Below are 16,572 nucleotides of genomic sequence, written 5' to 3'. Positions count from 1 at the left end.
AAGCCTTCTGCAGCCCCTATGTTTATCCCTTATGTATCCCCCCATGTTTTTCACCTTCATTGTATTATCACCTGACCTAATGCGGGTATAAAATCAACTAGTATTGTAAGATCTGTTCACTTGAGAATGAACCATGGAGGTTCGAAACGTCGTGCAAATTATACAAATAAGTGTAATACACTCTATAGTAAATAACTTCTTTTCTTCACCTTAAAAGTACGAAAATGAGTTTTGGAGAACTCCTATTCCAATTAAGCCCTGATGCTAAGAAAATAGTTAGAGGGATAGAAGCCCTAAACCAGAAAATAATAAATACAGAATATGCGGTCATATTCAATGAAACATATATATATATATATATATATATATATATATATATATATATATATATATATATATATATATACATATATATATATATATATATATATATATATATATATATATATATATATATATATATATATATATATATATATATATATTATATATATATATATATATATATATTATATATATATATATATATATATATATATATATATATATACATATATATATATATATATATATATATATATATATATATATATATATATATAATATATATATATATATATATATATATATATATATACATATATATATATATATATATATATATATATATATATATATATATATATATATATATATATACATATATATATATATGGGGGGGTACCACCACTGGTGTAATTATAGGGACCCACAGCCTCAGAGAAGGGAACACAGAGCACTCAGGGAAAAACTTGACATTTAACTCTGAATACGAAAGAGTGTTCACTTCTCCTACCACCCCCTTTTTTTTTTATTATGATGTACACTTTATTATGCAAGGTTATACAGTTACATATCTGATTTTATACAAAAAATGAACATTAAGAGGACACAAGAAGAAGTTCGCTTCCTAGAGGCTGTAGATTTCCTCGAACTCCTCCGACGCCGGGCAGGAACCGAGGATGCAGCGGGCATTTCCCCTCTGGATCGCGACACTGAGGCGCTGAAAGAGAAAACTTGCTGCTCTAGGGTCTCTTGTGGTGTCAATGAGCTTGGAACCAAGATCCTTAAGAAACCTTCTTGCACTCTCACCCCATGGGCCTAGGGTCTCAGACCCTATTGGAACGAAATTGTACCTTTGATCTAATTGCCTGTACTTGACTGACTTTTGTTTTTCTCTGTGTGTCGCTGCGGCTCCTGCCGTGCCGGCAGAGAGGGTGATGTATGTCGTTGCCAGGGTGGATACGCAAGTATAGTCCCATGCTAACTGCCTGCCACCCTTCCACGGACGCAGTGTGATTCCGTCTGGTCGGCCGGCAAAGCTAACAGAGTCACGGTTCAGTAGGTTGCGGGGCTCTCTCTCCGCTGGACACTGAGCAGAGGCAAGGCTTCTTTTAATGATGTCGTTGACTTCGTCGTGTCTAGTGTGCCAACCACCCGATTTTCCACAGTGCAGGCCATGCAATCCATATTCGTCAGCATCTGCCTCGCCGCAAATACACCTGTGAACAGTGTGGATAGGGGCAGCAAGGCGGAGAGCGACTGCAATACGGAGCTCCTGCGGATCAAGACGTGTGCCTGTCACAGACATAGGGACTGCCAGAAGGAAGTCCCCTGCATGGGGAGCCTGCACAGCTGTGAGGCGTGCACGATCACTGGGGGTTGTTGCTGCCTCCAGCAAAGCTGTGGCTTCTTTGTCTACAATGGGGCTGTCCCAACTGGATTGTTTCTTGGCTTTCGGCATGGCTGGTCTGAGTGCTGGGTCTGTCATGGCACCCCATTTCGTGTCACATTCCGTGTAGTGGGGGTCCTGTATCCCCGCTACATCACTCAGGGTGTCAGGTAGAATTTCCTTAACCAGGTCATCTGATGCTGAGGAGGAAGACAGGAAGGCTGGGACTGCAATTTGGGTGGCGGTGCGGACACCCAAGCCACCGAGCCTGACAGGAAGAGTGGCTTGTTTCCACTGGCATTCGTTGAGAGAGAGGTTAACAACTTTTTCCAGCATGGTCTTCAGTAGGAGGTCATACTCGTCAAGCTTTGGGTTGTTGTAAGATGGGGCGCACCTCAGAAAGTAGGTTAGCCTCGGAAGGGATAGGCATTTGGTGAGGAGATAAAAAGCATCGTGGGCATCGATGTCACCTATTCTGTCTTCCATCCTCCTAAGGTCTGCGATTTTCTTGTCGAGGATCTCCTCAATGGCGTTAGACCCGAGGGGAGCTCCAAGGAGGGTGCTGTTCTCGGCCCCAATGACATGGGCTCCAGGCAAGGCAGACCTTATTCTAGCTACGATGTCTGGGTTGGAGGAGACTACTTCACACTTGGAAGGGTTCAGGACGAGACCCAGGCTTACTTCTTGCTCCCTTATTTTCCTGATATCTGACAAGAGGTGGTCTACGGTGCCAGCTATAGTGCCATCATCCAAAAACCAGATGTTGAACTCGCTGGACAAGCTTTCGGTGATTTCTTTTAAGACTAAGCAGAAAAGAAGGGGAGCAAGAGGATCACCTTGCTGAACACCTTCACATGATCTGATTTCATGTTCACCAAAGAGCAGTTTTGACTCGCCACTGTAGCACGATAGTATGAACGGGTAGAGGGGCCGGAAATGGCGATGTACGGCACAAAGTACTGCATCTCTTCTTACCATGTTGAAGGCATTCTTAAAGTCCAGTTTGAGCAGGGCCTTTTCATCAGAAATGTTTGTGATGTATGCTCGTGCTGCATGGGCAGCCGCTTCACAGCCTTGGGGGATTCCAAATCCTAGCTGGATTGGTTTCAGCAATTCAGCCGCTTGCTGGCTGACAACCCTCGTAGCAGCCTTGGCAATCAGGCGTCGGAGAGTGTTGCCAACAGCGATTGGCCTGATTCCTTCGTCCTTCTTTTTGAGAGCACAGAGGGAGGCACCAAAAAAGAGAGGCCTGATGACCTCAGGTATCTCACCAGCCAGACACATGTTGACGAACCTTGTGAGTTCCATAAGAAGATCTTGTGCAGCATCACCAACCGCAGGATTTAACATTTGCTTGATATGTTGAGGTTTTAACCCTGTAAAGCCGCCTGCTGACCCAGGTGGAAAAGAAAGGGCTGCTTTGTAGACCTCAGATTCACCAACTGTTAATGGGTCTGAAATGGTGTCGGCTGATGGCGGAACGATGTTGTCGCCTTGAGGGGCTCTGGGTGGGTGCTTGCTTTGCAGGGCCCGTGCTGTGGCTGAGTTTCGAGGAGCAATTTTCTCGTCACTGGTGAGGACTCTAATAGCACTTGCGGTATTTCCCTCTTCAATTTTCTTGGTGATTTGTGCTCTGATTTTGTACGTTTCCGGTATGTTGTTGTTACCATTTCTGCGGTGGGTGTGTTTTGCTCGGAGAGGCAGGCGAACTAGGTTGTCCCCCCTTGGGTATTCATTTATCGCCCTCAGGACCGAGGAAGCAAGTGATTTGTCCCTCCTTGGAGGGACGGTGAGGCATACATTGCCAAACAGAAGGACATTATGCCACGCTTGAATGTTTTCCGGTGCATCATTGACCCTTTTCAGAAGATTACAAAGTTTGGCTGCTGCATTTGGGCGGGCTGCTTTTGGGATGTGTGGTAATGTTCTAGCAGACGTCGCTATGATCGCTTGGGTGAGGTTCTCAGATGAGATTAGGTTAATGGGAGTCTCTTCCCTAACTGTTAATGGCAGCTGGCCATTGCTTCCCTTCGGAAGCTGGTGGGAACCACTGCATCTTTCCTCGTTGAAGGTGTGAAAGCGAATAACACCACCGATGGAGTTTATGGCTGTGTTTTTGTTGCATACTCGGCAAAAACCTCTTTTAGGAGCAGTTGTTGGCACCTCAAGGCTTGTGGAGTCCTGCCCGACCGCTGGGACCCCTTCCATTTCAACTCGGTTGGCCGAGTTAAACTGTGCATTATTCTATAGAGGGGGGCAAACACACTGGGTCATGGCCAAGCAACTGGGTGTGGAGCCAACAACTGGGTGTGGAGCCAGCAACTGGGTGTGAAGGCATCAACTGGGTGTGGAGCCAGCAACTGGGTGTGGAGGCATCAACTGGGTGTGGAGCCAGCAACTGGGTGTGGAGCCAGCAACTGGGTGTGGAGGCCGCGGCTGGGTGTGGAGGCATCAACTGGGTGTGGAGGCATCAGCTGGGTGTGGCGGCATCAGCTGGGTGTGGAGGCCGCGGCCGGGTGTGGAGGCATCAGCTGGGTGTGGAGGCCGCGGCTGGGTGTGGAGGCATCAGCTGGGTGTGGAGGCCGCGGCTGGGTGTGGCGGCATCAGCTGGGTGTGGAGGCCGCGGCTGGGTGTGGAGGCATCAGCTGGGTGTGGAGGCCGCGGCTGGGTGTGGAGGCCGCGGCTGGGTGTGGAGGCCGCGGCTGGGTGTGGAGGCCGGTGGGGCGAGGGTCAGCTCAGGTAGTGAGGTGCGGGGGGGGGGGGATGGGGTCGGTTTGGGGGGGGAGGCGTGGTATCGAGTGGGCTATACACATGACACACAATATACATTCACATATATGTACACCAGGGTATGTATGACACTGAGAATATGGGGTTGGCACTTTGTTATATGTATGACACTATAAACTGGGGTTGACACTTTGTGGTGTGTATGGCACTGAGTATCGGAGTTGGCACTTTGAGATGTATATTTCACTATGGCACTATATATACATGGTATTCACTTTGTATGTCGGGGCCGCAAAGTATACACCAAACAGACAGAAATTGTTCACTATCATTCACTGAGCCCACGAGGGAGGTGGTGGGGTGGTGTGGTGGTGAGGGCAGTTTGAAATGCGGCCACTACCAGCCTCCTCCGCCTGACTGGTGAGCGGGTGTTCCTAGTGACGCCTTACTCTAAGGTTCACTTTCCCTCACGCGCCTCCCTCCGCCCCCGCCCTTCCCCATCCCGCCCCGGCCGTTAAGGTGGTAGGCCTCCCTCACTGGCACTGTTGCTGGTGAGTTCAAGCTTGACAAACAGGAGAAAATTGTAATTGTAAAATTGTATAAATTGTAAAATTGTAAAATATATACATATATATATGTATATATATATATATATATATATATATATATATATATATATAAATATATATATATATATATATATATATATATATATATATATATATAAATATATATATATATATATAAATATATATATATATATATATATATATATATATATATATATATATAAATATATATATATATATAAATATATATATATATATATATATATATATATATATATATATATATATATATATATATATATATATATATATATGTTAACTATGTTGTTAACAACACAAGTGTTGTTAACGCATATGTCGACCGTGCTCTCAGCCACAGCTCAGAATGGAAGCAAGTCGACGAAGAACTCTGTAGGGTAAGGCAGGTCCTAGTCAACAACGGCTTCTCCAATGGTTTCGTCGAAGACATCATAAGAAGGAAAGTGAAACGCCATGCAACCTCTGAAGAGACAACTAACACAACACCTATACCTCCTATTAGATTATTTTACTGGAACTTCTTTTCCACAGCTCATAAAACAGAGGAAAGGGTCCTGAAAGATATTGTTAATAGAAACGTTATCCCTACAGACAAAAATCAGAGGATACAACTGACGATTTACTATAAAACCAGAAAAACGGCCAGCCTACTCATGAGAAACTCTCCAGACACAAAACAGAACGCTTTAAAAGAGACTAACGTCGTCTATGCCTTCAAATGCCCTCTTGGGGACTGTAAGCTCGAAAAAAAACAGTATATAGGCAAGACAACAACATCTCTTTCTAGGCGTTTAACGATGCATAAGCAACAGGGCTCCATTAAGGAACATATAATCTCTTCCCACAACCAAACCATCGCCAGAGAAATCCTAGTAAACAACACAGAAATCATCGATTGATACAGCGATAGCAGGCGGCTTGACGTTTGCGAGGCACTACACATCAAGAAGTCAACACCAGCAATCAACAGCCAATTAATGCACAACTATATTCTACCCACCTCAAGACTCCGCTCCAATATAGAAGCATCAAGAAATATGGACCAATAGGCTTTCTACAAACACTTCTATTCAATACCCATTGTTTCGTGTTCTGTCTTGTGTTGATGAAATTAATACCCTATTAATGCCACCTCTTTTTCTGTCTTGTGTTGATGAAATTAATACCCTATTAATGCCACCTAACCCTATCCACCTCACTCAAATGTAGATATAAAATCGGAGATGCGTAAGTTCTGTTCAGTTGTGTATTTGTAAACTAAAGTCTTTGAAAATGTAATAAGTTTTACGAAACGCGCTCGTGTCGCGTCAGACTAGAAATAAAGATGAATTTTGGAGAATTGATTTTTGATTTACCTCCAACAGTGAAAAGAAATGTACGAAAGATTGAGAAAATTCGTGTTAGAATTATTAATCTTACTTTTTCGGTCATATTTAATAATATATATATATATATATATATATATATATATATATATATATATATATATATATATATATATATATATATATATATATATATATATATATATATATATATATATATATATATATATATTATATAATATATAATATATATATATATATATTATATATATATATATATATATATATATATATATATATATATATATATGTACATATATATATATATATATATATATATATATATATATATATATATATATATATATATATATATATATATATATATATGTACATATATATGTGTACACACATACACACAGTGTATGTGTGTATTTGCATTTACACCAGTTTGCAAGTTTGGGAACGACCATGGTGTTCGAACCCAATGATATCCTGACAGTTTCCAGTCCGCTTCCTCCAAGTCCCAAGAGTCACGCTACCAGGTGAACCATTTTGGCCAGAAATATCAATGGTTTCACAGGCATTCAAATGAATTGGCGAAATAAACATTCCAAACGCTAGGATATAATCCTATCTTAATGGGGGATCTAAATAAGGATTTAAATATATCAACACAAAACGCAACGCGAAAAAGAGGATATAGTTGGAGTTTATATTTAGGGAAAGACCTGGGTAAATACTAGTTTGGAAATAGAGGGTAGTTGATTTATGGTACCAATTACTGGGTGACAAAGACGAAGACCATTAGACTAGTTTAAGTATAGGTTAGTTAATTATGAATGGATATCTGTGGATACAAGGAATAACTGATTCGTATGGGCCACAGGACCAAGCTGGACCAGTGGCCCATACATTAGCAGCTGCCTCGTATGGACCAATAGCAGCTGCCTCGTATATGTCAATAGCAGCTGCCTCCTATTGGAAAAGTACCTGTACACTCAAGACTAAAAAAAAAAACAAGATAGCAACAGATATCCAATTACGCATTCAATCATTCTCTCAATTACAATTACTGGCCGCACAAAATAAAAATACAGTAGGCAGTAACTGATAGGAGCTATTGTATGAACGTGTATATATTGTATTCGAGTGTAGGCATAGTGGGAATACATTCAAATATATCCCATTGCGAACGTGGAGCATGCATAAATTATCATTAACTCTTCAGCATGTTAAAATTAACATATACTCGGCTGTTATAGAGGAAATGCTATAATATACTTCGTTATATTTCCGACCGAGAGCTATAAAGCTCTCATATTATGCTGGAGTTGCCGTGTGTTATGTAAATTGAATTATCAGCTGTTTTGCGTTTACAGTAAAACATTTACGCTGTGTTGTGGACTTTTTCCAGTCCGTTCTGACACTTGGTAACACTTGACAGCAGCTGGCAAAGCTTGACAACACCTGACAACATGTGACAAAACTCAATTTGCAATATTTGGTAGAGAATATTTCCTGAAACAAAGAATATTGAGGAAAATTCATCTCAGTCTGTTTTGGCACTTGACAGCAGCTGACAAGGCTTGACAGCATCTGACACCACCCACAACACTTGCCAACACCTGCCAATACCCCACAACACTCAATTATAATGCCTGGTAGACCACATTTCCCCAAACAAATGTGGAAATTTTTGTGTTTTACAAAAAACATTTTTCCCCTTTCCACATAGTTATTATTCTTCATTGAAGACTTGACTACTGAGCTTTCTCAGGCGGTTAGTTTACTGTTCCATCTTTTCCACCGCCGCAAGAGAGGCTGAAAGGGGTGAGTTGTGAGGCGTGGGAGAATGGGAAAGAAATGTGTGGGAGGGGCAGACCGAAAGAGGTTGAATAGTTACACGCAGAAATCACAATAGCGTGATGTATCATATGAACAAATCCACAAGGGCCGTGACGAGGATTCGAACCTGCGTCCGAGAGCATCCCAGACGCAGCGTCTGGGATGCTCGACTGAGCTACGACATAGTAGCTCAGTCGAGCATAGTAGAGCTTAATAAGTAGAGCTTAAGCTCTACAACATAGTAGAGCTTAATCGACTGAGCTACGACATAGTCAAAAGACTTGAAACCAGAAGTTCAACTGAACTTATTTGGATCCTGCAGCCTCTCCGAGACACAAACCAAGGTGGAATAGTTGCATAAGCTGCATGAGTGAAAGAGGTGGAAGAGCAGTGAATTGTAGAAGAGTTGTATAATGATCCATACGAGGCAGCTGCTATTGGTCCATACGAGGCAGCTGCTATTGGTCCATACGAGGCAGCTGCTATTGGCCCATACGAGGCAGCTGCTATTGGTCCATACGAGGCAGCTGCTATTGGCCCATACGAGGCAGCTGCTATTGGCCCATACGAAGCAGCTGCTATTGGTCCATATGAGGCAGCTGCTATTGGTCCGTACGAGGCAGCTGCTATTGGTCCGTACGAGGCAGCTGCTATTGGTCCATACGAGGCAGCTGCTATTGGTCCATACGAGGCAGCTGCTATTGGTCCATACGAGGCAGCTGCTATTGGCCCATACGAAGCAGCTGCTATTGGTCCATACGAGGCAGTTGCTATTGGTCCATACTAGGCAGCTGCTATTGGTCCATGCGAGGCAGCTGCTATTGGTCCATACGAGGCAGCTGCTATTGGTCCATACGAGGCAGCTGCTATTGGCCCATACGAAGCAGCTGCTATTGGTCCATACGAGGCAGCTGCTATTGGCCCATACGAAGCAGCTGCTATTGGTCCATATGAGGCAGCTGCTATTGGTCCATACTAGGCAGCTGCTATTGGTCCATGCGAGGCAGCTGCTATTGGTCCATACGAGGCAGCTGCTATTGGTCCATACGAGGCAGCTGCTATTGGTCCATACGAGGTAGCTGCTATTGGCCCATACGAGGCAGCTGCTATTGGTCTATACGAGGCAGCTGCTATTGGTCCATACGAGGCAGCTGCTATTGGCCCATACGAGGCAGCTGCTATTGGTCCATATGAGGCAGCTGCTATTGGTCCACACTAGGCAGCTCCTATTGGTCCATGCGAGGCAGCTGCTATTGGTCCATACGAGATGTGAGAGTTTTGATGTGATTTGTGAGAAGTTTGTGGAATAAAATGTAATTGGTATAAGGAATTGAGCTCGGAAAAATTTCTAAGAATTTTCTTTATTCTTTAACCTTTATTCCTGTCGTGATATTCAATTAGGTCGCCTGAGGAAGGACTTGCTTAGCTAACACACCAGTGTAGTAAGCAGCTCATTCCTCACTTTGGGACCATGTATGAACAATTGACTAGGCGCGAGCAAACACTGAGACCCCAATGAAAATTGAAATCCCCCCCACTAGGCCGCCGACCTTCGCCAATCGCCGAAGCGAATCTAGCGAGTAGGTCACGGGCTCTCACAACAATAATTTATTGTTGTGTGGTGCCGTATATTTGATCCAAAGCTCAGAATCCGTCTCAATTTTATTAGTCGAGTGTGAAGAACGTTTGCATAACAATAATAATGTGTGGGGGTGTAACGAAAAGACAGTGTTAACCATAACAACTTAGTTTATTCAATAAAGTACTAACTACTACAACAAAACAAAAAGAAATGTCAATGACGTTACTCGAAATCCTTCCTGTGACACTATCAATGACAGCTAGACACCAGCCCCTCGGACTGCATAATGAACTAACTCGAACATAAGCGTGACCACAGAGGAATCAACAAGCAAGCAAGAACTAGCAGATCTATAATCACATTTACAACAAATGACACAGTAGGTTCTGAAACACGTCTCCAGTAACCTCCTAACTGTTCTACGCCTCAGTGCAGTCTACACCTGCAACAGCGGTTGCAATGCAATCAAATCAGTAGTCTTTCAATGACAACAATAACTAATGGGTTCATTGGCAACTCCAGCACCCTTCCTCATATTAATCCTTACGTTAACACTCCGTCCCACGGACGATCAACAATCAATAACAATTGATTTACGTTAATAACAAAATTGCATCTACGTTAATAACAAGGTAACATTTACGTTAAATTAATAATTCTTACAACTGTCACTAGTAACGCGGAAATTACACAACACTCTACCCGTCGAGCATTCAGTGAGAAAATCCCATTAATCCCTGTACTACCAGACAGCTGATTAATCTCTTTACTAGTTACGTTAATCGGTTACTAATCACTCAGCGATGGTAAACTCTGATTTTCAATGTCCAAAGTGCTAAGAGAATGGTAATCACTCGTGATTACCTTTAGAGTAATTAATTACTATCCTCAAGATCAATAATTAAACAATTAAAATACGCAACCTTTCACACTGGCTCAGCAATTTACATTAAGGTATGACTTCCGTCTGAGCCTTCCATACTCAGACCAATTCAGGTGGCTAATAACAGTAATTAGCACCACGTTTACGTTATTCTAAAATGACGTTACTCCTCCCACGAGTCAATCAAGTGCCGGTACTTCCGGGCAGATAAATAACGACGTTACGTTAATGGAACAATGTAGCCTTCGTGTGAGTCGATCAAACAAGGATCGAGGTTAATTACTTTGACTTCCTGAAACACGTCAATTACCCGGCCCACTGACCGTTAATTACGACAGACAATACTCTAATTCTTATCTGGCTGATGGCTAGGCTCCTCGAGACTACCGTAGCTGCTTGCAGGAAAGTAAATTAACCCAAACGTATTCTACGTTACTCAAATTGTCAAAGGACAAATTCTCTTAAAGCAATGGGCGTTCCCTTGGTTACGTTATATTAATTGCCTCGCAATCACCTCACTGAATACTGGACTTCGATGTCCTACCAGATAACCAGGAGAATATATGTGTACCCAAGTACTCGTCTACAGCCGAGTTCACCCACGACAATGACAAATCACACTAACAAATCACAGTGATTTACGTTACAATCCGGTTGCAATGACAAAACTGCAGAACCTAGTAAAATAACATACATGACATGAACCCTCTAGAACACTGCCCCACAATGATTTTACTGAACTGCAATCACATACGGTGATGCTCAACACTAGCAACAATCACCATCAAATAACAACCCCTTTGCAATAACACACACGGCAAGTACTCTAATTTCCAATTATTAGAATACTGCCCACACTTACTTACTTACTGTTGCAAATGATCCCAGTGCTCTCAATAACCCCCTAGAACATAGGTCAATATATATCAATCACCACACAGTAAATAACACAATAACACTGGGCACCGTGACACTGCGATTATATATATATATATATATATATATATATATATATATATATATATATATATATATATATATATATATATATATATATATATATATATATATATAATTACTGCTGACACATGTAGCCTACAGCTATCAAACGTTATTGGGAACACTAAGGAGATCTCACACTCCTAAATCACATGGGTGAGTGATTTATCGATCACGCATGTCGATAAACACTCTCGAGAGTTACCTTACTCGACAGAGCGGTGCCGGTCTCTCCAGCCAGCCTCGTCACTCACCAAATTCTACCAAAATTACGTTAATACATATATATATATAAATATAAATCACACTTGTCACGGCCCTGGGAACAATGCAAGAAATTAAGACCACACTGTGGTACACTCCACAATAATCATTGCCAGGATTTACTGGCGTTACACATACCTGAGTGCTCAGTGTTGGAATTCCACACCTGCAAGACCACACATGGAAATGATATCACTCCATCACACGGACGATCAAAAATGACTACCACAATGGAATATTATAATTATTACATGGCCATCCTCTCAGTCCTTGGCTAATCTATGTATACTCTGTTCCCGTGTGTACCCACACACACACACACACACACACTGTACGTCTGTGTACACCAGACATAAGTCCCTCGTTGTAAGTTGAGGTGAAACGCCACCTTAATTTCAATCCTGCCTGTCCGGGTTTCGATCCAGGAATCCCCGATTGTTAGTCTAGAAGGAACACATAGAGCTAAGAGGTATGAGCTACGAGGAGCGACTACGGGAATCAAACCTCACTTCGTTGGAAGACAGAAGAGTTAGGGGGCACATGATCACCACATTCAAGATTCTCAAGGGAATTGATAGGGTAGATAAAGACAGGCTATTTAACACAAGGGGCACACGCTCTAGGGGACGCAGGTGGAAACTGAGTGCCCAAATGAGCCACAGAGTTATTAGAAAGAACCTTTTTAGTGTCAGAGTGGTTGACAAATGGAATGCATTAGGAAGTGATGTGGTGGAGGCTGACTCCATTCACAGTTTCAAGTGTAGATATGATAGAGCCCAATAGGCTCTAACCTGTACACCTGTTGATTGACGGTTGTGAGGCGGGACCAAAGAGCCAGAGCTCAACCCCCGCATGCACAATAAGGTGAGTACAATTAGTTGAGTACACACAAACTCATTGATAATTTTTTCTGGAACACAACCCGACAAACCCTTTAACAACCAGGTACCTACTCACTGCTTCGTGAAGAGAATCGTTCAGTTAATGATTGGTGCCTAGTCAATCCGCTCTTCCCGGCTAGCCAGGATATGAACCCAGGCGAAATCGCTTGAGAAGTGCGAGATGAGTGCCTTGCCACTGATCCACAGGGACTGCCCAAATATGAATGCCATCAGCAGCACTAGCAGTTGGTGTTACCAGGCAGGTTACCCATCCAATTACTAACCAAATTGAAAGTTGCTTATCTTGGCTAATGGGACGAGAAGCAGTGTCCTTTAAGTGGTAGTATGGCCGTTGTTATTGTATACAAGTGGTAACCAATAACTTGTCAGTGAGTGAGTGATGATAATGGTAACTGCGGCGGAGGATACTCACACATACCAGCCAATTCTCCATTAATGATAATACTTATAGCAACTATTTAGTCAAACAAACCAACCAAAAGTGGACTATTGCACTAACATGGAAATGTTTGGATGACATTGATCTCGCACAAATTGCTCATAAATGCCACACGCTGGTATTTAAAGAACCAAAACAATCCTCTTCAAAGAACGAATGACTACTCTTAGGCCTTGGATTATGCTCTCTTAGGCTTCATTGACAGTACTTATAACTTTGAGTCGGGAGACAGGCAGACAGGCAGTCTATATATATATACATGTTAGGCTTATATAGTGGTCTGGAAAACCCCACTCCACAAGGTCAAACTAACCCTCACTCACCACGATGCCAGTGGGTCACTAACTCCTGGATACCTATTTATTGCTAGGTGAACAGATTCATTAGGTGATAGGAAACGCTACGAACAATTACAGCCATGCCCGACCGCGATTCGAATCCTGGAATCCCATATTGTGAGTCGAGAAGGAACACATCATTCATGTTACATATTTATGTGTACTCACCTATTTATGTCAGGAGGATCGAGCATTAATCTTAGAGTCTGCCTTTTGTCCGCCTGCCTTTGAGTCTGCCTTTCTGTCCGTCGGTTGTTTATAGCAATAACTCATGGCCTATTTCCTAACCTAACCAAGCCTAACCTAACCCTACCCTAACCTATAACCTACCACAATCTATAGCCAAACCTATTAACTAACCTAACCTAATCTAAACCTAACCTAACCTACACCTAAACCTAACCTAACCTAACCTAAATAACCTAATCTAACCAAACCAAACATAACCTAACTTAACCTAAACTAACCTAACCAAAACTAACCTAACTATACTAACCTAACCTAACTAACCTTACCTAACCTAACCTAACCAAACCTAACCTAACTATTCTAACCTAACCTAACTAACCTAACCTAACTAACCTAACCTAACCTAACTAGCCTAACCAAACATAACCTAACCTAACCTAACTAACCTAACCTAACTAACCTAACCTAACTAACCTAATCTAACCTAACTAACCTAACCAAACTTAACCTAACCTAACCTATCCTAACCTAACCTAACCAACACCCACCTCGCAAGATCAAACACCTAAACTGACTCTGACCTAACCCTCACCAGGATGCAATCCTACTAGAAGCTCACAACTCCTGGATACCTGTTTACTGCTCGGAGAACAGGCACATTAGGTGATAGGAAACGCCACCTTAATTTCAATCCTGCCTGTCCGGGTTTCGATCCAGGAATCCCCGATTGTTAGTCTAGAAGGAACACATAGAGCTAAGAGGTATGAGCTACGAGGAGCGACTACGGGAATCAAACCTCACTTCGTTGGAAGACAGAAGAGTTAGGGGGCACATGATCACCACATTCAAGATTCTCAAGGAAATTGATAGGGTAGATAAAGACAGGCTATTTAACACAAGGGGCACACGCTCTAGGGGACGCAGGTGGAAACTGAGTGCCCAAATGAGCCACAGAGTTATTAGAAAGAACCTTTTTAGTGTCAGAGTGGTTGACAAATGGAATGCATTAGGAAGTGATGTGGTGGAGGCTGACTCCATTCACAGTTTCAAGTGTAGATATGATAGAGCCCAATAGGCTCTAACCTGTACACCTGTTGATTGACGGTTGTGAGGCGGGACCAAAGAGCCAGAGCTCAACCCCCGCATGCACAATAAGGTGAGTACAATTAGTTGAGTACACACAAACTCATTGATAATTTTTTCTGGAACACAACCCGACAAACCCTTTAACAACCAGGTACCTACTCACTGCTTCGTGAAGAGAATCGTTCAGTTAATGATTGGTGCCTAGTCAATCCGCTCTTCCCGGCTAGCCAGGATATGAACCCAGGCGAAATCGCTTGAGAAGTGCGAGATGAGTGCCTTGCCACTGATCCACAGGGACTGCCCAAATATGAATGCCATCAGCAGCACTAGCAGTTGGTGTTACCAGGCAGGTTACCCATCCAATTACTAACCAAATTGAAAGTTGCTTATCTTGGCTAATGGGACGAGAAGCAGTGTCCTTTAAGTGGTAGTATGGCCGTTGTTATTGTATACAAGTGGTAACCAATAACTTGTCAGTGAGTGAGTGATGATAATGGTAACTGCGGCGGAGGATACTCACACATACCAGCCAATTCTCCATTAATGATAATACTTATAGCAACTATTTAGTCAAACAAACCAACCAAAAGTGGACTATTGCACTAACATGGAAATGTTTGGATGACATTGATCTCGCACAAATTGCTCATAAATGCCACACGCTGGTATTTAAAGAACCAAAACAATCCTCTTCAAAGAACGAATGACTACTCTTAGGCCTTGGATTATGCTCTCTTAGGCTTCATTGACAGTACTTATAACTTTGAGTCGGGAGACAGGCAGACAGGCAGTCTATATATATATACATGTTAGGCTTATATAGTGGTCTGGAAAACCCCACTCCACAAGGTCAAACTAACCCTCACTCACCACGATGCCAGTGGGTCACTAACTCCTGGATACCTATTTATTGCTAGGTGAACAGATTCATTAGGTGATAGGAAACGCTACGAACAATTACAGCCATGCCCGACCGCGATTCGAATCCTGGAATCCCATATTGTGAGTCGAGAAGGAACACATCATTCATGTTACATATTTATGTGTACTCACCTATTTATGTCAGGAGGATCGAGCATTAATCTTAGAGTCTGCCTTTTGTCCGCCTGCCTTTGAGTCTGCCTTTCTGTCCGTCGGTTGTTTATAGCAATAACTCATGGCCTATTTCCTAACCTAACCAAGCCTAACCTAACCCTACCCTAACCTATAACCTACCACAATCTATAGCCAAACCTATTAACTAACCTAACCTAATCTAAACCTAACCTAACCTACACCTAAACCTAACCTAACCTAACCTAAATAACCTAATCTAACCAAACCAAACATAACCTAACTTAACCTAAACTAACCTAACCAAAACTAACCTAACTATACTAACCTAACCTAACTAACCTTACCTAACCTAACCTAACCAAACCTAACCTAACTATTCTAACCTAACCTAACTAACCTAACCTAACTAACCTAACCTAACCTAACTAGCCTAACCAAACATAACCTAACCTAACCTAACTAACCTAACCTAACTAACCTAACCTAACTAACCTAATCTAACCTAACTAACCTAACCAAACTTAACCTAACCTAACCTATCCTAACCTAACCTAACCAACACCCACCTCGCAAGATCAAACACCTAAACTGACTCTGACCTAACCCTCACCA

Source organism: Procambarus clarkii, chromosome 25 (assembly GCF_040958095.1).
Source record: "Procambarus clarkii isolate CNS0578487 chromosome 25, FALCON_Pclarkii_2.0, whole genome shotgun sequence".
Classification (NCBI taxonomy): Eukaryota; Metazoa; Arthropoda; class Malacostraca; order Decapoda; family Cambaridae; genus Procambarus; species Procambarus clarkii.
The sequence above is the reverse complement of the archived record's forward strand: the minus strand, read 5'-3'. Positions refer to the sequence as shown.